This window comes from Argiope bruennichi, chromosome 1 (assembly GCF_947563725.1).
Source record: "Argiope bruennichi chromosome 1, qqArgBrue1.1, whole genome shotgun sequence".
Lineage (NCBI taxonomy): Eukaryota > Metazoa > Arthropoda > Arachnida > Araneae > Araneidae > Argiope > Argiope bruennichi.
This window is the reverse complement of record NC_079151.1, coordinates 49,271,757-49,296,726: the sequence shown is the minus strand read 5'-3', so window position 1 is coordinate 49,296,726 and position 24,970 is coordinate 49,271,757. Positions and strand designations below refer to the sequence as shown.

The 24,970-nt window shown below is 29.1% G+C and overlaps 1 long non-coding RNA gene across 1 annotated transcript in view; it reads left to right on the top strand.

The window, feature by feature from the left end:
- Positions 1–2,213: 2,213 nt before the first annotated feature.
- Positions 2,214–24,970, top strand: part of LOC129980982 (uncharacterized) — a 57,793-nt gene continuing 35,036 nt past the window's right edge. Inside the window, exon 1 of the long non-coding RNA XR_008785281.1 lies at positions 2,214–2,303. This is a non-coding gene — a long non-coding RNA (uncharacterized LOC129980982). The remainder of the gene's footprint in view (positions 2,304–24,970) is intronic.

Here is a 24,970-nt window from a genome sequence, read left to right as displayed (position 1 = left end):
TATATAAGAACCCTTTTGCTCTATTGCCTTCTTCCATCTCTCAGGAAGCCTCATTATGCCTTCTTTCCAAAATTGTTGAGTTTAGGAAAAGAAATAATCCTCGAGGTATTCTTTTATTTTGCTGATGGATTTAAAGTGCTTATTGAGAAGATAATTTTTTTAAGGACAGAAAGAAGTAATAATCAGATGGAGAGAGATTTGGAGAGTGTGGAGGATACGATGAAACATCCCAAGCAAACTGTATGACTTCTCTCTTACGACTAATGTAATATGTGATCGCGCGTTGTCATGATAAAAAACAAAGCCTCGTCGTTTCATTAATTCTGGTCGTTTATTTGCTATGGTAGCTTTCAGTTGATCCAGTTGATGACAGTATTTCATAGAATTTATTGTTTCACCTTCAGGAAGGAGCTCGTAGAAAATTACGTCTTTCCAATCTCACCAAATGGATAAAAGAACTTTTTGGGGGTGTAGTTCCGGCTTTGCGACAGTTGAAGGCCTTTGTCCTTACACCAAGCGACATAGACGGCAAATAGATAAGCCTGCATGCTTGTACAAGCAGAGCAAAATAAGGCCATTTATAGCGCGATGAGAAAGAAACTATTGAGCCACCCTAATGTAAAAAAAATATGTTTTAATTCATAATTTATACCACGGTTTTAATGACGAAGGCATTTAAGGACCCATCCGGAAATTAACGAAGAAAAGGATTTGCGATACTCCTATTTTTTGAAAGTTAGTAACGATTTGAAATTTCTATCAATGGTTTCTTTTACAATGCGCAATAATTATTTATTTTCGTTAAAATAGCACATATATTCAAGAAAATATTTTTAAAAAATTCATAAAAATCAAAAATTTCCAGCATTTATTTTTCTTTATAATTTGCAGAGTTCTCAGGACAATTGTTTAAAACTACATAATAGAACTATAGAAAATATGAAAATATGCCAATAAAAAAAGAAATTATTAAAATCAAAAGCGAGTGTTCTGCGAAATGCCAGTATAATAATAGTAATTCATATTAGAAATAAATATTACGTTTGAAAGCAAAAAAATGAATTTATTGGAATAAAAAAGAAAACGAAGAATCCGGCTTGAAGATTTTATCAAGGGCCACCTCAGGCCGGGATTCCGACCAGAGATTTTTTTCTGTCAGGGGACTGACTATCGTTCAAGTATTCACCCCTCGCGATCCCAAGAATAATAGCAATAATAGTAGTAAATAATTCTTAACTGTGCATGCGGAAATACAGCAATGCTATGTATTCTATCAACCAAAAAAGCAAACGTTATGAAATTCAATTAAAAGTAAACATTTATTGAAACAAAACTAATAAAAAATGCATTGTATTTAGAGAGCTCTAATGCTGCTAATGCTTAATCTAATTATAAGTTAATGTTAATTTTAAATGCAAAAATGGAAACAAAAAGAAAAAAAGATAATGAATCCGGCCTGAACACTGCTTAAAGGTGCATGCACCCTCAGGCAGGGATTCAAACCAGAGATTTTTTTTTCTTTGAGGAGTCCGAATTTCGTCCAAAATATTGACCCTTCGTGACCCAAAATTCCAAGAAACTGAGGTTTTGAGGTTAAGAGTTAGTATCATAAAATCAAAGGCAATAAATTACACAATAATAAGCAAAATATTGTTTCAATAATTTTAAATTTAAGCAAGACCACAGCAAAATTGAATCTAATCAAACCAATAAAAGACTATTATCAAACTACCAGTATGAAACCAAAAATAATCAATAAAATATAAGAGCAAAGAACATACCAATTGGGAGTAAAAATAATCCAAAAGCTTTTATAAAGAAAATTAAACTTATCACTGCAGACAATTATTTCAAACTATATTCAACTTTCCCGCGCTTAAAGCTGAAAACGCCTACAACACTTGGTCAAGGTGGGTCGTCAACAAATTAAATAAATTTAACAATATCAGCGCCATCTATTGAGTTGATAAAAAGAAAAACTAGCAAGCAACAAACAATCTCATTAAAAACTTAACTTCTAATGATTTTCCTAAAAACTTTTGCAAGATAGAAGTGTTAATAAGAGAAGGTTTATCTGTTTTCTAACATATTATATTTTTTACAACTAAAGATATGCTTTCTAGTTTATTTACTTTGACTTTTTAACTCCCTAGATGGCGCTGAGATAGTCCATTTCTTATGATGGCGTTGTAGGCGTTTTCAGCTTTACACGCGGGAAATTGAATTCAATTTGGTATAACTGTCTGATGTGATATAATTAATTTTCATTATAAAAGCTATTGGATTATTTTTACTTTCAACTGGTATGTTATTTGCTTTTATATTTTATTGATGATTTTTGCTCGTAGTTCATGGTGATCTTGTATTGCTTTAATTAGATTCAGTTTTGCTGTTATTTTGATTAGATTTAAAATTTCTTGAAATAATAGTTTGCTTATTATTGCGTAATTTATTGTCTTTGATTTCATGATACTAATTCTTATCTCCAAATTCTCAATTTCTTGGGATTTTGGGGTCACGAGGGGTCAATATTTTGGACGAAAGTCAGATCCCTCGCAAAAAAAAAATTGTTTTGAATTTCTGCTTAAGGGTGCCCCTGGAAAAAGTCATCAGGTCGGATGCATCATTTCTTTCTTTTTAGTTCCATTTTTACATTTAGACTTAATTTTTTATTTCTAGATAGTTTGTCTCATACAGGTACAATTAAAATTAGTTACGTTTTATATTAAATATTTTATACAATATTTAAAGTATTTGCTTTTAATTTTTGTGTAATGTTTTGCTGACAAATTGTTACATGTTCTGTAAATTTGATATTGCGTATTGGAAAACTCTGCAAGTTACATATATAAAAGTAATCATGGTTGAAGCAATAAGACCAACGATTGGCTTCAAATATAGAAAGTCAAATCGGGTTTTGTTAACGCGGAAGTTGTTGTGCGAATAGGATGTTGCCGCAAGTTATTAAATATGGCACTCGTATATTCATTCTTCACGGAGACCTATAGTAATATTATAATTTGAGGATGCCTTATGCTCGGAAAGGAACTAACCTTTCACTACATAGTAGCAATCGTTTGAGAGAACACTGAATTATACCTAAGGGAAGGTAATTATTGTCACCGGACTTGTATGTACAATATGTTGATGTAGCTGTAATTTAGAAATGAATGTAATCTACCTCTATTTGGAATTGTTTACTCATACAAGTTGGATTCTACACAGTCAGCAAAGTAAACAATTCTTTCTGACTGGCAATGCCAAAAATTTCTATCTTACAAAATTGTAGGGGCTCATATCAACATCAAAAAAAAAATTTCATTAATGTAACAATGAAAGAAGAAATAAGGAAGCCAGGAAATCATCATCAGCATACCTACTTATCTGGCGCTCTTAAATAGGCTCGGGAATAAAGTGGACAAAATAAGTAATTTCTTATACATGCTGTTATTAGTTTTAAAAGAACTGCGGTTGAATTGTAGTTTAGTGTGTCCCCGAGTTTATCGCCAATATGGTAACCCAACGAAACGATCTTATAACAGCTTTAATGCAGTTTTGTTTACTACTTTGTACAGAGGTTGATTTGCACATGAAATACAACTATTTTATGAAAAGTGTTAAGTTAAAAATAATAAAAAATCATTTAAAAATTAGAATTTCATTCTGTATTATCATTAAGTTTTTTATTGCTAATAAGACACTGTAATGTTATTTTTAATGTAAATACGAACAGAAAGTATTTATTCTTTTACGATGCTTTACTGTCGGTATGCGCTTTTGAAATCATCTGAATTATTAATTTAAAAATGTTCTGCAATGAAATTCCTTGCACTTTTCGTAATTGTTTTTCTGATCTGACGGTTTCCTTGATAATTGGTTATATCGCTAATTGTTCAAGAATGGATGTCTGTTGAATGGAATGGCAGGAAATATTTTGAACCTGCAGAATGGACGAAGGATGAATGAAATATATTTTTTACAAGTTTAATGAAGTTGGGAAAAGGATGCTTATTTGAAATTTTGGATGGAAATTGGTTTGATTGCTTCTTCCTTTTCTTTTGATTATGTAGTATTCCTGTTATCCACATAGTCCTTCAATGTGCTATCAAAGTCGAATGATTTTTTTTTCAAGTTAAAAATTCTGCCCGGTACCTTCTTCAGATACCGAATGCATCGCATGCTCTAAATTTTTTGTCAACACACCAGACCGGCTTAGCCTGTTTGCAGAAGTTCTTTATTTCCAAATTGTAAAGATAAGCAACGATAGTGACCTTACAGGTTTTTAAAAAAATCTCAAATGAAACAAAACTTATCAATAAAGATCATAAATTTGATGCAGAAACTGATAACCGTAACTGTTTTTCAAAATTTTTTATTTGGTCCACCATCTTTGTTGGCGGCATCTTTGGCGTAGCAAGAGGCACACTAAAAGTACGATTTGACCTGAACTGTATATATTTAATATCTCTATTAAAATTGAATTATATTTACGCGTTCTGTACGAATAATGTTTTTTATGATGTAATTTTACTTTTAACGAGTGTATTTTTAGGATAAACAAAATATATACTTATATAATTGTATTAGATTACGAAAGGATATTATTTATTAAAGAATATTCAGATTTCAATAGTTATTGTTAAAATAATAAATATTAATTGTTAAAAATAGTAAATGGTAAAAAAATTATTTTACTTATATATTTCTGTTTCAAACTTTTAGAAAACATTAATAATTAAAATCTGCATTAAATATTTGATTTTTAAATATTTTTGTTATTTACTCCATTCTAAATACAGAACATATGTTGTTTGACAAATTTAAGTAAATCTTTTCTATGCTACGGGTAATCAGAAGAAAAAATTAACGAGAGGAAAGGAAACTTATATCCTCAGTAAAACTAATGGTTTTATTTTTTCCAAAAATGATAACTATTTTTTTTTCCAATTTTTAAATGATTTCTTTTTTTTTTTTAACTCAAACGTTAATAATCATTCAGTAATTCCAAACAAAATACTTGGGCTGAAAAAAATATCTTTCTGTAATCCAATTATTGAAACATCGTAAAAATATTTCCTAAATCCCAGGTCAGAGTAAATTAGCGTGTTAAAATTCCGTATTAATTACTTATAAATTAGTACATAATTTAGTTTATGGTTGAGCATCCAATGTTTGAAAGGAATATAAAAAAGATGACTGACGAAGTTTATTTATAATATCTCCACATTTTTGGATACTGAAGTAAAATAAACATATTTGTGTATTAAAAAATGAGGCATTTGAACTATTTAGAAAAAAACGATGGTCATTAAATATTCTACTATAATCTGTTTCTGATGACACCCTAGATACGGTGAGATAATTAACTTTGGAATAAAGCTGGGGTGAAAAAATAACTAATTATGTTTTCGAGATGCAAAAATGAAATAAAAAAATTAGAAAATTTGTTTTCGCTTTTTTTTTCTTTCCTTTTACTGCTGTGTATTTTTTGAAATAATAATGTGTTTAAACTCTTTTGGGAAATATTGAGCTTAGTTTGTTTTAATTCTTAATGATGATCATTCAATTTAGTGTCCCAGGAATTGGATTATCTTAAAAGAAACATTCATAACACTAAAAAAGTATTTAATCATAAAAACTTGCATTACTTTAAATAGTATAAAATAATATCCAAGAGAAAATGAAGTAACTAAAATCTATAATAAGTAATTAAATGTAATATTACTTCAATGTATTGCTAATTAATAGCAATTTAATGTTTTGAATCCCAAAAAAGTTTTAATTCACATTCAGCAAAAAAAAATATGGACAAATGATTGGAATTTCGACTCAAGCAACACAACTTTTGGTTTTAAAGTTCGGTAATATTAAATATTCTATAGTTTGTTTCTTTATTATTTTAATATTTAATTTCGTATTTTTTTATAATTATTTATGTTTATTTTATAGCAAAGCCTATAGTTAATAAGTGATAGTGTCAAAAACTAATAAAAATAAATACCCATTTAATAATTGAATAATAATGATAAAAGATTATTACTTAAATACTTTTACGCCGGAAACCTCCTCCCGTTTAAGAAGGGATAACGCACGTTATAACGGGATGACATTTGGTTCCTGGGGCCAAATGCCATCTCATTATTACGGAGCTGAAGATGGAAATGGGAAGCGCTCAGCAGACACTCTCAACACTCACCCAGTGGTTCAAAGTAGACCCCATGCTATTCTAAAATCGGACGTAAACTTTATTAACTAATCTAAAAACATCTGCTACTAAAAGAAAAATTTTTTAATAAAGTTAATCCTTAAAATGCCAAAACTTTACTATTTTTAATATTTTTGATCCTATCATAAATCTACTACACTCATGTCCATAAATTAAGGATAATGCAAGTTCGGAAAAAGAAAGAGTCAGAAGTAAAAGAATTGCGACTTATTTTTAAAGCCTATTTATTAAACAAAAGGTAAAGAGAAAAAAAAAAAAAAGATGCATGTTTGATATTATTAATAAAAATTGCGATTTTTTGCTTCCTGGAGCAAATTACGAAAAAAAAAAAAACCTATTTACAAAAACCATTATATGGTTGGTATGATGGTTAGTACATAATGTTTCCCAAACGATGCAATACAGTCCGTACAATGCCTAGGCATGCTGAGTATCAAATTTTTGATCTGATCTTGGGAAATATTACACCACTCATCAAGCAATGCTCTCCGAAGTTCCGGTAGACATGTAGGAAGTGTTTGACGGGCTGTAACTCGTCGGCCAAGAATGTCCCACACATGCTCAACTGGATTCAAGTTCGGTCAGAATGCTGGCCAGTCCATAAGGTGATATCCTCCTATCGAATGCATTCGTTTGCGATGTTTGCACGGTGGGGATGGGCATTGTCATTCCTAACCATGAATTCTGAGCCCATAGCCCCCCGAAACAAACATACATATTGTTCCAGAATGATGTCTCAATAGGTTTGGCCTGTCATGTTCCATATGAACCTGCAGGTCAGTTCTGTAACCCAGAAGATAATACCTCCCCAAAAGAGCAATCCTGTACCACCTTAACGGTGTCGTTCAATGATGTTCTCTTGGTGGTAATGGGTACCTGGAACTCTACATATGGAAGTTCGGTGAGAATCGGACTGCAAACTAAACCTGGACTCGTCGGAAAACATCACACAAGCCCACTGTTGTGGTGTCCACAATGCATGCTCTCTACTCCAGGTTAACCGCTGGCGACAATGAGTTGCAATAAGTGGAACACATCCGACAGGCCTACGAGAACAATCTGCCTTAAGCGTCTGTACACGGTCTGCCTTGAAACTGTCGTACCAGTGGCTGAAGAGAGCTGACGAGACAGGTCTGATGTTGTACTCCGTCTGTTTCTTTTGGCAGTAACTGCTAGATACCGGTCCTCCGTCTGTGTTGTAACGTCTACTCACATTACTCTCATCTTGGAATCGTTGCTAAAGCCTGGATATGATAGTCTGGGCGATTCCAAGTTCCACGGATACTTTCAGTTGGGTACGCCCACATTCCAGACGGCTGATAATTCTATCACGTAAAAAATCATCCAAATGCGTCCTTTGTGTCATAACTATGCGGTTATTGCACTGAAAGGCTTATAAAGCGCTGCGAACAATTTTACTTCTTTGCTCTTTCACTCTCTTACACTCTCGTCAGTGTGACGTGTCATTTGGTGGCTTCCTGCAATTTGCATATGATTTTATAAGATGTGTGTAGTCATTAAACTGGTTATATATGTATTAAACAATTTGATTTCCACGTGACTCTGAATTATCCTTAATTTACAGACATGAGTGTATTTTATCTCAAATATGGTTTTAGATGTTTCTAAAATTATGTATTTCATATGTGGATGATTATGTTTGACTTCTAAAGCATTATTTTGAAAAGATTTCAATAAAATTCTCTAAAAACAAATCCTCAATAAAATAAAGTCATTTGTAAAATCTTTTTTACACAAATTCCTAAAATCTGAATAAGCAAAATTTTTCACAAACTTTTAGATGAAAAATAGGCCTAATATTTGAACATTTGAATTGATGTAAATACGACTATTAGAAGTGTTGATATATTCATAACCCCTTTTGAATTGTAATAATGGAATATATTTCCCTTTTTGTTTGTTTGCCAGTTTTCTAATTATGAACTGAAAATTAGATTTTAGTTGTGTAATATTGAAATATAAAAATTATAAGAAATGCTATTTAGAAGATGCAATAAGTAAATGAACAAGCATCGCCTTCATTAGTATGAGTATCACAGATGCACTTTATCAGAACAGCGGCACATTGTGGTTATAAGTTTAAATAATCAGTTAAAATTGAGACATATGTCATACTAGCACAGTAATTTCGGAAATAAGTTTAAACTTATATTTATTCAGTGTATATTAAGTATTTGTGAATATATAATATTAAATATTATATTTGGTATACAAAACCAGAGTAAAAGCTTTAAATTTTGAAAAATTATTAAAATCAGGAAATTAAGCTTTCATTACAATCAGTAACTTTGATATAAGAATACATTTCTAATTCTAAATTTTATCTGATTAATGCAATATTTCTAAATAATATAATTCCATTAATATTACAATAATTCTAATTAATAAATATTGTTTTATTATAATATACTCAAAGTAATCATCATGTTTAACACAATATTTCTAATTAAAATAATGAAACTATAAATATTTTTTCTTTATAATATACTCAAAGTAATTTTTGTCTATATATCGAAATTTAAAACAATTCATTACAAGAAATTTTTTTTATTAATATTTTTAAATTGGCATTTTAAAGCAGTTTTAAAAGAAATGTTAATTAATCTTTATAAAGTTGTTGGAAAAAGAAACTACCCCAAAGCTTTTAAAACTATTGTTTACATTTCTACATTCTATAGAAAATAATTGTATAGATAAAATATTTATTTACTTCAAGAAGTTTGAATAAATGAATCTCTTTCATTACAGCAATTGAATAGCAAATCAAGAAATTTTTAAGACTTCTAAGAACCAGTTACTTTTTGTCTGAAAGAGAAGCCTTTCTTTCCGTGTTCTTAATGACTTAATTTCTGAATGTCTGGTTTATATTTTTTTTATCCCGAAAGATTTTTTTTCGAAATTGTTATGCAATAAAGCTATATAATTGAAATTGCTATACTTTTTGTTGCTATGCAGCTTTTTAACCATTAATTTTGTTAAAAATAATTTTAAAACTTAAGATCAAAGGCTTTTGAATTTCAATTTAATAGAAATAAGTAAAAGAATGTTTTAAATTTACATTAATATTGATGAATAAAAGCATTGAACATGGCTATAAAAATAAATTAAATATGTAATGAAAGTTCTGAACATAAACTAATACATTTAATTATGCAATAGAATCTTGCAACGAAGGAAAATTTTGCAAATAAAATAAAATAATGTAAGAAATAATGCCACTGCTTTAATGTCGAAATGAAATACTATTGGTTTACAATTTCCTATGAAGTTCTTTGTTATAACAAGTAAGTATGAAGTGGATTTGTGGTATCTTCATAGGTAGATAGGTACTAGCATAGCATGTGGTATCTTCATAGGTAGATAGGTACTGGCATAGCATGTGGTATCTTCATAGGTAGATAGGTACTGGCATAGCATGTGGTATCTTCATAGGTAGATAGGTACTGGCATAACATGTGGTATCTTCATAGGTAGATAGGTACTGATATATCATGCGGATAGTATATGGTTTCTTTATGGGTAGTATTCACTCACTTATAACAAACCTGCTTATCTACCCTTCCATAAAACAGGTAACAACTTTATATCAGTTACTTCCCATGAGTTTTCCATGATCACTTTGGCTTATAGAAAATCATGGCCATATCCTAAAATTGTAAAAAAAAATCTTGTCAATTAAGCTTGCTAATCAACAAGAATAAAGTCTTTTCTTCCTTTATCTTAGATGATAAAGATAAAATTTTCAGCATCACGCTAAAAATTATTATTATTATTTTAAATATTTTAGCTTATGTTTCAAAACTACAAATAAGAACCCCATTTTTAAGATCAGAAACATAATGAACGATAATTTTCGAAAAGCAATGAAAATAATGAAATAACTCGTATTTTATCTCTTTCAAGGAAAGAGATCCCTTCATTTCACTCAAATTTACCAATTACTCTCTGGAAAATATATAATTGGCTTCATTAGTTTATACAATAAATCCTATTATTTAAAATTAGAGAATTGATTCTAATCTTAAATATTAAACAATTAGAGGGATACTTTGTTTTGAAGATTATTCTGAATACATCTCATTATCTAGAGTAATTTATGTTTAAGGAATGGAATAAAGTGTTTCATGATTGCATTCCATCTTTGAACATTGCAGTCAAGATAACTGAATTCCACAACAAGAAAGATTTTTCAAAGCAAACAACAGATAAATAAATTTTTTTCACTGGAATTGAAAGTCTGAAAAGTTATTATCTTCTAAAACTTCATTTAGTAAAATGTATAAATCTCTCTTAAAAAGAAAAAAAGAGATTAGGAAAAAAAAATCCAGCATCGAAGAAAGATACTGGAGTGATAATCCTTCGTAATTACGAACCCAATGCAACGAAAATCGTCTTGAGGCTGAATCGGCCTCTTTCGAATATAATATCGTAGTGAAGAAAATTAGAAAATACTTTTTTATTCACTTTTATTTTCCCTTTCTTGTACAGCTTGGGGTGCTTGAAGGTGAAATTAACGACAAAGAGTTCAATTTAATTGAATTCCTTCATTACTTTGTGAATTTTTTTTCTACCGAATTCAAATTTAAATCATTTTCTGAACACAATAGAATTCGGATGTTGAATGCACGAATATTAATTCTTTTCATTCAGATCAGATTACAGAATATAGCGGGAAATTAAAAAGTGAGCCATGTGTTTTTTTTCAGATATTTATATTTATTTCATCCATTTAAGAGCTGCATTTCTTTTGGTTTGGCTCATTAAACCTTAATTAGCAGGCAGTAATCTTTGAGAGCAAATAAAATGCATCTTTTTTTATAATTTTTTTACGTTGTTTTCAAATTAAAATCGATCGATGATATACATTTTCCAAAATTGTACTCTAAACTTTTAAGAATGCTTTTATATGTACGAGTAAGATTTTCTTTGGAAATTATTGCATTACTTTAATAGTTTATTAAAAAATAATAGTTTTGCATCAGATCATTAAAAGATTTGGGATATTTTCATTCAATTCCATAGGATGCATTCAATTCTGAGTATAGCTTTCATTTCAAATTTATTCTCTCTAATGTACGACATTCTTTCTGAATATTTAATACTCCAGCAATCGCACATTTTGGTGGATTTATATATATTTAAATAACGGATTATTCGAGATGTCATAGCAATTATTTGAAGAATTCCATGCTCACTTTCTGAACCGCAAATGTAGACTAGTTTCACTTGTAAATAATATTTTTTAAAAAAATAATTTCATTGGTAGGTAAATGTTTGTTCTACCTCAGGTCCTGAAGGTTGCTTTAACCAGTGAAAGGTGTTAAAATTTCACTTTAGTAGGAATATTTGATTCATAAATAATGTACACTCTAGTATATCAGCCTTCTATCTGTGGTACTCAGGGTCACTTTAACAACGGAAGATGCTGAAATTAATATTTTACATGAATTCATATCTCATGAGCTTCGATATGGTGGGTCATCTTCCTACTTTCAGAACCATTTTGAATACAGAAAATTCCAATATTACATTTTTGCTTGGACTTTTGACTCATAAATTGAGTATACCAAATCAGTTTGTTCTTACATCCACAGTGTTTTCACATAATCAGAAGATTATGAAGTTTTGTAAACCGGGATAGAAAGTCAAGTGGGATTCGAATCATTGCTAACCATGTAAGCTATCATTAAATAGATTTCATGTACAAAGGTTGTTTAGTTTTCTATTTTTAGGATACTATCTTCTCTCATTAGGATATTTGATTTCTTCTGATTATCTCCCTCTATTTCGAAAGATTACTTATATAGAATTGTATTAGTTCAAACTTTTACTATTGGTATGCGTTCTTGATGCAACCCACAAAATAATCCTTCAGAAATTTGAATTTATATATGAATGTTAATTCTAATTTGAACAAGAAAAAAATCAATAAAAAATTTTTATAATAAGTAATATATAACATTAAGTTATAAATATCAATAAATTGTTCTTTTAAATGATAAAATAATCTTTTGGTGTGTAAAAAAATAAATGGACAAAATAAAACACAATATTAATCAATTTTTTAAATACCTAAAGTCTCTGCTGTAATTTTAAAAAGTGCATTCATATCCATTAAAATAATGTTCTGTTTTTCTGGTGTTGAATCTTGTAGATTAACCATGTTATTATATGCTCATTTACTAAATTTAGAAAATATTACCGATTTACATTACTGTAACTTTAAAGAGTCTATATATATTTCATTTACATTTTTGCCCTACTTTTTTTTATTTCCAAATATTTTAGGAAGAAATTTTATTTTATGCTCATTTTCTGCTTCAAAAATTAGTCAGATATTCATGATTTAAACCTCTATAATTTTAACTCTGCCATATTTTAAATTTTCTGTTTTCAAATGTTTTAGAGTTAAATGAAGCTATTCTCTTTCATTCTCTTTTTCAAAAGCATGTGAAATATGATAGACTTATGCCATTATAATTTTAATCTGTTAACACACACATACACATTTCTCTATTTTCCTGATTTCGAAAATTCAGTTTCTTTTTCAAAAAACAAAGATTATACAAAAATTCAAAATATTAATAGATAATATATTAATGTTAATATATAATTGGTAGTGGCTGTGAGGTAGTAATTTTTTTTCCCTTGCGTCGAAGGAAGAATAACTGTGCAAATAACCTTGATGCACTGGAATGGTTGCTAGTTCATGTGCGATCCATTTCTGATTTCGGTTTAATATTTTGTTGATCATCCCAAGCAATCCTCATTTTGTTTCAAATCAGGAAAATGTAGGTAAATTAATACGTTTTTTATTTCCAAGAATATTTTATGTAATGTTCAAAATAGTAAATCAATCGATAACTGATACGAACTGTAAATTATTTTTTGAAGAACCTGTAAGAACAACAACAACAAAAAAAAAGGAAACGCTTTAAATATATTTTTTTAAAGCAACAAATAGGATATTTCATACCTTTGCGTAGTCTTCAAATGCGGAATAAAATTGTTAATGTTAGATATTTTATAAAATTGTATATTGCCAGGGAAAATTTCTAGGCATAAATTCTATCCTTGGCGCCCCCAGAGATAATATATCACTAGTCGTAGTATATCAGGAGTATTTCTCTATTTTTTTTAGTTTCAATAATGAGATTAAATAAATGTGAGGGAAATTTTCAGAAATTTTTATTTCATGTACTGTTATATTTGTTGTTGAATGATACTCTTTGAAATCCCAATTATTATTTATAAAATTAAATTACGAATTGTTTTCTGTAATTCGAATCTATACTTTAAGCATCACGTGAATCTTTCTCTCACGAATTTAAAAATAAAATTTCGCATTGTTGTTTACTGCAGTTAAAACTCTATAGCTAAGAATTTTATCATTGTAAATCTTTCCATCTGAATTGGAATAATATTTTCTACATTATCGAAAGTGATTGCGTACTTTTGTGCGATATTTGTATTTTCTTCGCCAGAAGGCATCAAGCGCGCAAGCAAATAATTTTTTAACCATGGAAGTCTCGTCAACGAATAAAAATGTAGACCTTTATGTAATCTTTTCATAAGGTTGAATCAATAAGTGTGTCTAAGCTGATACACGGTGCGTTACATAATAAATGTATATATAATTATTTTAAGTATCAATTATTTAACATTTAAAAATGTTCTAGAAGATTATTTGAAATTGATTTGTTTGGAACAAAATGAAGAATTCTGATTTCATTTGGCCAAAAAGGGATATTTTTCATTTTTTTTCTATTACTGGATCAAAATTTTTGAGAGAATGAAAAATATAAATTTCCTTCTCCCTTTCTTTTGTAAGCTTCGAAAGATATTATTTTATAGTCTATTTAATTTATATGAATAACAAGGTTTAGTTATTTAGCAATAATCTATAAAAATAAAAAGATAAATACAAAGAATAAGCTCAGACATACTTCATGCTGAAAGTGTTTCAACTAATTTGATATAAACTTCGTGCATTGGAAGCAAATACGAAGTTAGTTTTTACCCATTATTTATCATTGTAATTTAACCATTATGATTGGAAAAAAACCCTTCGCCGATTTTATAAAATATTTTAATTAAAAGAAAAATCCAACAATAATCCTAAAAATCTACACCATCTTACTTAAAAATTAGAAATTAGTAGCATCTAAAAAAATATATGTAAAAGCAATGTTGTTCTTTTATGAAAGTTGCCTTTGTTCGTCATACTTGATTGAAAATTTTAGTAATTGTCAGCAGTGCTTTCGGATGTTTCAGTTTTATTTCTTAAAAATATACTTTCTATGATAATGTAAATGGTTATATTTAGTAATTATAGTGAACTGTCAATATAATTTTCATATATATATTTGTCATGATACTTAGGTACTTAAATCGATGAAAATATTTTCTTTGCAATCACTGTTGATGTATTTATTGTTATATTATTGATTTTTTTTAATATTGTTTCCTGTAACATACTTTATCCAACTTTTGTCGTAATTTTTTAAGATAGTAAATAGCGTGGAAATTAAGACTTTGAAACTTTAATAAAATACACTTTGTTTCAAAAGTAGTTCAAGTCCATTGAAACGAATTGATATTATTACAAAAGAAATAAGAAAATAATACAGTAGAAAGCGAAAATAAACTTAAGTTTCTATGCCATAAATCAAAGTCAAGAAAAGGTGTGAGAAACATTCTTTGTTTGAAATGTACTCGCATTAAAATCAGAAAGTAAAGAGTAAAGTTCGAGGACCTCATTTTTTTTCTAACTAAAATTTGTGATTTCTTTCATAAACACATCCCTGTTGATTGGGCTGATATTGAATTTGATATAATATAAGATTGATTGCTGTGTACTATATTTAAATGTTTTGAAACTGGAAATAGATCACACTTTTGTTTTTCTCCAATTAATTACATTTCATAGATTCCAGTTTGAGAATAAATGGGAAAGGCGCTTATATACAAAAATAGCATCAAATGAATCATGGATAGCATATATCATTCACACCTCCCATATTTAGGTTTAAAAGTTGGAAATTGCATTGATCAAATAATAACGACTATTACATCATCTTGGTATTCAATAAAAGTCCCTATGCATGTTATGTATGTGAATTTATTTATCGGTTATCTAAATAGACTTTTTATACTCGGTACGAAATTATGCTGTTAAAATGGAAGATAATTTTTTTCAATTACACTATGACAGCCATCAGAATGAAATATGAATTAAGTTAAGGGATTTTAACTAAATTTTACTAAATTCTTTTGAAATTTTCACCATAAGTTTCTAAAAAGTATCAATTAAAATAAAGTATTTTGATATAATTTTTTATTGTTTATAATGCAGCTCTTTGATTATTTTTTTGAATGATGATTTTTAAGATTAATCAAAGAATTTGACTGAAATGTAGATAGTTCTTATTTAATTTCTTTTGTTTTTTGTTCTATATCTAATACATGTAATTACATTGAGTGCAACTTTGAGTACTTTGAATTTAAAATTTTCAAATATATATATATAATATTATATATTTAAGAAAATTAAACATTATTGTATTTGTTAAAAAAATGCATGTTTTCTAAATAATTTAAAATGTTATTTCAAACATTTTTTTAATCCACCTTAATTAATAATAAAGATTTTAACATATAATAACAATACTTATTTTCTGATCACAAAGTGGGTGCATTTACAATAACAATTTTCTTAAAAAATTTATATTTAAATTAAAGCGGTTTGGGACAGTAATCTTTTTTTGTTGTTATGAATTTAATGAAGAGATAAGTAACTACTCAGAATCATCGATAAAAGGATTTTTCTCAAATATGTCTGTTATTAAAACCATATTGGTTCACTTAACATATAAATTTCAATTTCTTTCCTGAAAAATTTATTTAATTGGAAGATGCAAAAGCAAAATCGACAGGATCTTCCCCTCTTCGTTACATTTTTGAAAAGGGAATTATGGTTTTGTTGCTAAGGCTACAAATAATGAGGCAACGGATTTTATTAAGACCATAATCTTTGAAGGCATTAAAGTATTTGAGTTTCTTTAATAAGATATTTTTTAAACAATTTCAGCAACAGTTACTAAAATTTAACAAGCTTATGTTTTTAATTTGTCTTCTTTTTCTAGCTAATTATCACTAATAACCTCCAGTTAAACGAGATTTTGGTTAGATAGTATTTCCGCGTATATAAAATGTAAAGAAAATATTGCAATCACCAAAAAACTTTGAATACGAGATTTTATCGCTTCTCCACATTTCAAAACTCCTCAACACATTTTTGGTATTATGTCTGAATGTCTGAAAACGCGATAACTCAAAACGCTTTGATCTAGATGGCTGAAAATCTGGTACATGAAATCATAACCACGTTTGTAGATTTCTATCTAAATCCTTTCACGGTAAATTTTCTTTCTGGCTGTTTAAGAACAAGGAAACTAGATATCTGCAAAGAGATAGCTAGATAAAATTAGCACACATGTTTAGCATCTAAATTATAGATACTTATCAAAGTTCGAACCGAATTCGTCAACTGATTTACCATCTGTCGGTATATAATTCCGTATGCTTATAACTCATAAAGACAATGACTTAAATCAATGCCGGCGTCCTGGCATAGGGGTAGCGCGTCTTTCCGTGACCTGAGGGTCCTGGGTTCGAGTCCCGGTTCGGGCATGGTTGTTCTTCATCTGTTCTATCTGTGAATGTGCCCCCCCCCTTTAAAAAGGGGGTTGTGAAAGCGAATGTGATGCGTGAGTATCTAAGACTTACTCTTGGCCCTAGTTAGCACTACTAAAACAAGAGACGCTCCCTTGGCTTAAAATAGCTGACTCCGGCAACGAGCTTGTCCATGGCAGGTGCCATTATAAATAACATCTTAAATCAATGAAATTCTGTATATGGTATTATGACTACAGCTGTGGTTTTATGCCAAATTTGTCGCAATCGGCTGATGACAAGGCATCCAAAATACATATTATAGCAGTAAATTTAGCAAAAATGTTAATTTCAGCCATACATCTGTATTTCATAGCTATCGTTTGCAAGTACATACAAGGAATTCGCATCCTAATCCACACTCTACAATTTTATGCGCTAGAAGAGGGACCCTTTATTGCAGCGTATGTGTGAAAGTTTAAGGGAGATCATTTCCTCTATTTTTTTAAATATTATTTGCCACTTTCTAATGATATGCATTTATGTTGTATATCGGGACAAGTCTGAAAATTCAAATATTTCTCATCAAATAAATATAATAAGAATAATTTTTAACACTAATTAACTCCACCAAGTGCATATTTAACCCATTAACTGCCAAATTTTAAAAAAAGTTTCGACTGGATATGTTTTATATATATATATATATGTATATATATATATATATATATATATATATATATATATATATATATATATATATATATATATATATATATATATATATAATATAATATGCACAAAAAGTTGTGAAACAGTATATTTATATTCAGATTGTGTTTTGTTTTGAAGATATTTGGCATTTTTGAAAAAGGATATCGTTATAAAATGATCAATAAAATCATTTCAATGAAAAACGTAAGAGTGAGTAATCGCTACTATAACCTCTAAATTACATATTTATGTACTATATTATACTTTATAATATAAAAACCAAAAGATAAATATAATGCTTCAAATGTGTCAATTCTGTTCCATTCAACTTACAGACGAATTTTAAGTTTGCTCGCTTGTTGTAATGAAACAAAGCACAGAATTCACACTTTCTGCTACATACAATATTGACTGATATATATAGAATGAAGCTAAACGGGTCAATCTTGCTAAATATATATTTGAATCCGTTTAGTGCAGATAAAATGGGGATCATGGTATTTAATGGGATAATAATCTTGAAAAGTAAATATTTTTTGTCCCAAATAACAAAATTTTTGAAGCAAATTATGATAAAACGAAAGATTTGATTTTAAAAGATCGTTTTCTAGCACCCTTTCTTTTGTGAAAGTATAATTTTTAGAAATTCCTTTTACTTGTGAAAATAAAAAGGTTTAAATATGCCCAAAAGTGCTATCCTGAACAAAAATATATATATACATTTTTAAAGCACATGTTGCACAATTCTTAAATTTATAAGCAAAAGTACATTGTTGTATGACAAAAGAATTAAATCGCCTCTTTTCCATCTACTTTATAAAATATCAGAGAAGTACAAGCGTTTCTCGAACGAAACATTTGGAATATTAAAGCGATTAATCCATGAGAGGCAGTAATAAAAGACGTTGTGCTGTAACATATAATGTTTTATTGAACTCCATCGAATTTTATGCACAGGGGAGATAAAATATTACTTCATTTCCTTTCTGGAATAATTCTTTCACAGAATATTCTGTACACAACCATCTTGGAAGCAGTTTTATTGTAATGGATGCATGCTTCTATTTTTTTATTTTTAAAGAAATATTGAACTTCAATATTTTTTAATAATTTCTAATATGTAAAATGCATCTATGCTGTTTAATTTAGACAATCTTGATCGACATATTTGTGGTGCATGTTTCATAAAAAGGAGATCTTTGAAATTTTATCAAATAGACAGAAATCAAAGAATAATAAATAAGCTCCTCATTCAGCAAATAAATTGGGTTTATTTTTATTTAAATCTTCCAAAATTTTAAGAATGTGCTGAAAATATTCAACAGCCATGGCATAATAAACGGATCAATTATTAAATAATTATTGTGTAATAGTTTTAAGATGACTCTCGAGTGGTATATTGCGATGTTACTCAACAACTATCAGTTCAAATTCGATAATGTAAGTTGATTCAAAGTGATTAATATTAAATAAAAACTTATCTTAATTCAATTGAATTTCATTCGCAAATGCAAATGTAGTAAGAACGGGGAACAGTGATTTTAGTTACTGTAACGTTAATGTTACATCATTTTACTCGGTAACGTATTTCAGCTATTTGGTTGCTTGTTGTTGAGACATTTATGATTATTGTAGTGGTGACCATCTCACTATATCATGAAATTAAAGATCTACAGTACAGGTGTACGATTACAATACATTTATTGTACCCCAGACGCTTTGACTATAGCCTAAGTTATGTCTCATCCATATTAGCTTAGAATGACATGTTAAAGTGATCACATTGCTTATTTTCTACTTTCATTGCCGTTAACCATTAAGAAATGATGGTAGGAACAGTTAAACTTCACATACTCCCCGAAAACAAATTGATTTGAAAATAGTAATTTAATTTATCAATAAAAAGTTCAATTCCCACTTCAAATAATAGGTTCAATATAGTATTTAATTCATTGTTCTCTAGAGCTTATACTATTCGAAAGAGTCTGCTTAACCGTTATGTTCTCGTAGAATATCTAACATTTTACCCTCGAAAAAACTATCATCATAAAAATTTTTGATTTTAATCGAATTGGTGCTCTTCAAATCCGTCACTTTCAATTGACCGTCATCAGCTGTATAATTCGACAGATAAAGAGGGTCTTCATTTTGGCAACTTCAGCATAATCGATTATATATATATATATATAATATTTGTTTAAAATAAATGATTTCCTCCATTTCTAAACTCCATTTCAAAATGAAAAAAATCAAAATGCATAATCTTCGTTTTCCTCCTTCGTCATTTAGTTTTATTCCAGTTTTGTTTTTTCATGCTTGACGTCAAATATCATTAAACCATTACTGATAAGCAATTTCCATTCGTGAAAGTTACCATACAAGCAGATTCCTTAAAAGTGCCACTGTTAATTTGACAAAAAAACAATGAGCATTATTGACAGGATAGAACGCTATTGTGTTCTTATATTAAATACCAATTCGTATCACACTTAAAATTATTCCAAATGCATGAAAATGCAGACTTTTAATATTACAAAAGACTGCATTTAATTGCCCGACTATGAAAATTGCCAGGAGTAAGTGAGATCATTATCTTATTTCTAATGAGAAAATTCCAAAATGAATATTAATCTTACTAGTAATAATTAGATACTATAGTTTCAAGAAATATAGAATAATCGAAGAAAGGAATGAATAAATACCTCTTAGAAAGTTTTGATTTTTTAAACATGCTTGCAACTTAAAGTAACAAAGATTAGAAAGAACGTTAAAAAACCTAATTGTAGTTAACTGTCTCAATTATTCCTTGTTTTCAATAATCCTTCCTGGCACTATTAAGTTTGATATTTTGTATTCATCTAATTTTCTTTAATGTAAAAACTTTCTACAATAAGTAGTGTTAAGGTATTTAAACTACATTCGCTAATTTTTAATATTAATACTTGGAAAAAATTAAAAAAAGCCTAATTTATTGTATTCTTCTAAAATTCAATTTGCTTTCAGAAGTCTGAGAAACTAAATATTTTCTCGAGATTTACGAAATGAATAAAAATCAGTATCTTGAAATTGGTGGTGGAGAATTAGCAAAAAGGCTTTATAAACTGACTACTCTCTGCTCTGAATGAATTATTTGAATTAATATTTGCTTGAAATTGCTTTACACCAAATCTTCCTACTACATGAGCTTATCTTTAACAAAATCAAGCAGATTATGTTCAAAATTAAAATTATTGAATGATTAAACTAAAATTATGAAAATTATTTACTGTACAATGATAACATATAATTTGTCTACAAATAAAATATTTTTTCTCTGTGAGAAAACGTTGAGCTGAAAAAAAAATCTTTTAAATTTCCAAATGGGCGTGAATGAAAAGAATAACATAGAATTATGGGTATTTATTACTAAATTCATTAAAAAAACAAATCAAAAATCAAATTTTATTCATTATATGCACTAACGGTTTTATTCAAAGCTGTCATATTTTGAATACAATTTAAAACTTTTAAAAATGATTTTAAGCAGGGGAAAATTCGAAGAAAATTATGTTGCGAGGTTCATTGTTGGTAAATAAATCAGGAAGTTGAACTAATGACAAACAAAAATTTCATTAAAAGTACCAATTACTTTAATTGCATTAGAAAACAGCAGTGGTATTCTGAATGCCACTTCTATGTTATCACTAGCAGAGTTACTGATCAAAGCATTTTTTCTAATGGGCCATTGATAACACAAAATAAATATTTTCACAATATTTGAATGCATGTCAAGACGGTAAGTTTCAAGACGGTAAAAAATAATAAATGACAGATTTTTTTTTTAAAGAAAATGATGTCAAAATTACCACAGATAGGTTTATATATATTTTTTATTGATGCATTTCATTTGCTTTCTCCTTTGACTGAAAGCTCAAAACAATTTAAACTTATGACTAATTTTATTACAATATCTGAAAAGGAAAACGGAGCAAAATGTATAAGGTTAACATAAATGACAGACCTGAATATTAAATATTTGAATTTTCAAAACTAAATCCTATAATATTATCAGTAGTATATGAAAATAAGGAAAATATTCCTTTTTTTTGATTATAAATGATTGATGTGTGGGCCTGATGCCAAATAATCTTTTAATAATCTTTAGTCCATTTCCTCTACGCATTTTGATTTTTCGTGCTGTGAATGTTGCCGAATGTAGCATTGAAAAGTTTCTTTAAATTCATTGACTGTTTTTGGCTATGGCAACTTTTAAACAAGATCTTTCGTTTTATCTCATAAAAAGAAATCACATTAAGTAAGATAATGCGGGGAGGGGGGTAACTACTTGACGAAGGGTTAAACAATGTTACTTGCACATCCGTCCATCGCTGCGGTGGCTCCTTCTTTGGGAAGATTACGATTATCTAAACACATATGCGATGGAGCCTCGTAAAATTCATACTATCTTGAGGCAATTCTGTGAATAACCATGTCTCTAATGAGTTCAAATAACTGTCAGCTACTAGTGATGTTAAAAACAAAATTTTAATATAATTTTTTTTTCTTCATTTTTCATCTATCATTATTTATTTTAATGTAATGGCATCATGTAGAAGTTTCGAAAATCTTTTTTTTTTTTTTAATTCTGTGATTCATTTATGCTTTTTCTGTTTTCCTTGCTTTTATTTTCGTGAGAAAATTTATCAACAGACATGTATTATAGACAATTACTGTAGTTTTTAATTTTGTTTCATGAAATATAATTATCTAATAATATGCAATTAAATCTACATGATACTGTGAAAATACTCATAATAGCTTTTTATATTATAATTTGAAATGTGTTTTGTATAATATCATCAAATATCCCTCCTTAGAAGAAACAAAGAACTCAAATGAAGACAAAAGCAGAATCAAATGATGTTTATATAATTGTATCTGTGTATCTATTCATTTAAAAAAATCATTAAAAATTAGGAAGTGGTATTAGCGCAATAAATAAACTAAGAAATTTTGCTTGAATGCTCAAATTTTCAATGCATGAATTTTTATTGGAATTAAAAGAAATTACTCATGATTAAAGGGTTATATTCGTTATTTAATTTTATTATTTTTCAAGTGTTTCTATTTATTTATATATATATATATATATATATTTAGAGAGAGAGAGAGAGAGATCCAAAAAACATTTTGGTAAGATATAAACTTTATTTCTTTATTATATATGATGAAAATTCCATTCATTTTTGTGTTATGAGAAAATGCCGCAGTAATCTAGAAAGTCCATTGACCTTATTGGAGAAATTATATCTATATTGGGGAAAAGCATCAATATTTCAAGATAGGATTATAACTCTCAGAAAGATCTTAATATGTGCATATTTGTCAAAACTAGAAAGATGAAATAACTTATGGCGTAATAAAATACCTTATGGCTGAAACCATACTTATGTTCCCTTTATACCATGCGAAGCATTTTCTTGGAATTGAGCTGGAGTCCTAAGTGGGGCAATATTTTGCCTTAATTTCAATATTAATCATGTGGAATCCCAAATAGCTTATATTATTATTAATTAATTTTTTATGTGTGTTTTGCTATTGCGTAGAGATAAAAATTTCCATTATGTGCGTCCAAGAAACAGAATGGCGATGAAACAAACTTAGCTGTTTGGAATGATGTGTAGTTAAAATTAATAAACGGAATATGAAACCAGTAGACAAACAATGGAAAACATCCAACGATAATCCCCCCCCCCCACAGACACGCATGCACATACATCCAAAGAATATACCTGTGTAGATGAAATTAAGAAACGGAATGAAACCAAATTTAATTTGTATGTTATGGAAGGTGTCCAAAGATGAATTTCGCGCACGCGGGTACACACACATCCAAAAAAAAAAAAAAAAAAAAAAGAAATAGCAAAGGTTGTTGAGAGAGTGTATATATATATATATATATATATATATATATAATATGTGTGTGTAATGATATTTTAAACTTTAATTTCAATTTAATTAATTTCCAAGGTTTTATCTTAATTTAGCCCATAGTAACTTTATTCTAAAATATTCTCTTGTTTCTTCATCCAATTCCATTGTCTCTACTTAATAAATTCAAGAGAAGCTATGTAAAATTGTTGAATCGGCTAAAAGCCTAACTTCCTACACTCCGCGTGAAGTGACAGGGCCGCGGTGGCCTGGTGGTAAGGTTTCGGTTTCGGAACCGGAGTGTTTCAGGTTCGTGTCCCGATTCCACCGAAGAACCATCGTGTAAGGGGGTCTGTTGCACGTTAAATTCGTCATGACCAAACGTCCTCCCGCTGGTGTGGCGTGGTGTGGAGAGGGGGTGCCAGCTCGGGTGTCGTCCTCATCATCTGACCGAGGTTCAAAATTACGAGGTTCGTCCCAAAATAGCCCTAGTGTTGCTTTAAACGGGACGTTAATATAATTAAACTAAACCGCGTGAAGTGACAAAATACCGCTGACGAGACGAATTCTTTTTTAAAACCTCCCTGTGTTTTCCTTACCTTGTCGACGCGTGTAGCGAAAATCCCTATCGAAATCTCATTATATATTAGCACTATGAAGAAATATTTTCCCTATCAATTTCTCAAGTTATATAAGACCAGGGATAAAATGTGCAAGAGCAATTTCCTCACTCCTTCTGTGTCGTTCTGTGTGCTCATCGCTTGTACATATGCCTGCTTCATCAAGATGAAATAAAACGGCGTCACGAATTCGAAAGTCTTTTCACTGTCTTCAAAACTGCATTCTGCTTCACATAAAATAATGCTTACATATATAGGGTAGCTCAGTATATTTAAAATGTTTCATGTGGACCAGGGGATTCTAATTTTGATTACTAAAGATTATTTTCTTCGTGTTTCCGACTCTATACCATTCATTTTTGTATGTGCTCTTTTTATCATTTGAATGATGATAAAATTTTGCATAATCCATTTTCTGTACTTTCACGGTGATTCGTTTAGGTTCCGAAGTGCCTAAGGTTCTCCATCAATTACTTAGTCCTACACCTTTTTCGAAATTCATTTTTCCATTCTATACATAAAATTTGGTTTCATTTCGTTGGTGAATTTCAGCTATCGATGCCTCCAAACACGGAAATTTCAAGCGACCCCTTTCGGTTATGCTATATTTTCTAAAGAAAATAATGGATATTCTTATTTTAGATCATTTTATATATGGGATAAATGCATTCTTGTTTAAAATATAGGGAAAGAAACATACAAAGTATTATCTGCCATTCTCGAAGGGCTAAATGTGCTTTTCAAGGAATCATAGTGCATTTATAATGTTCTCCATTTCACATTATTTTGATTAACGGCAGCACGC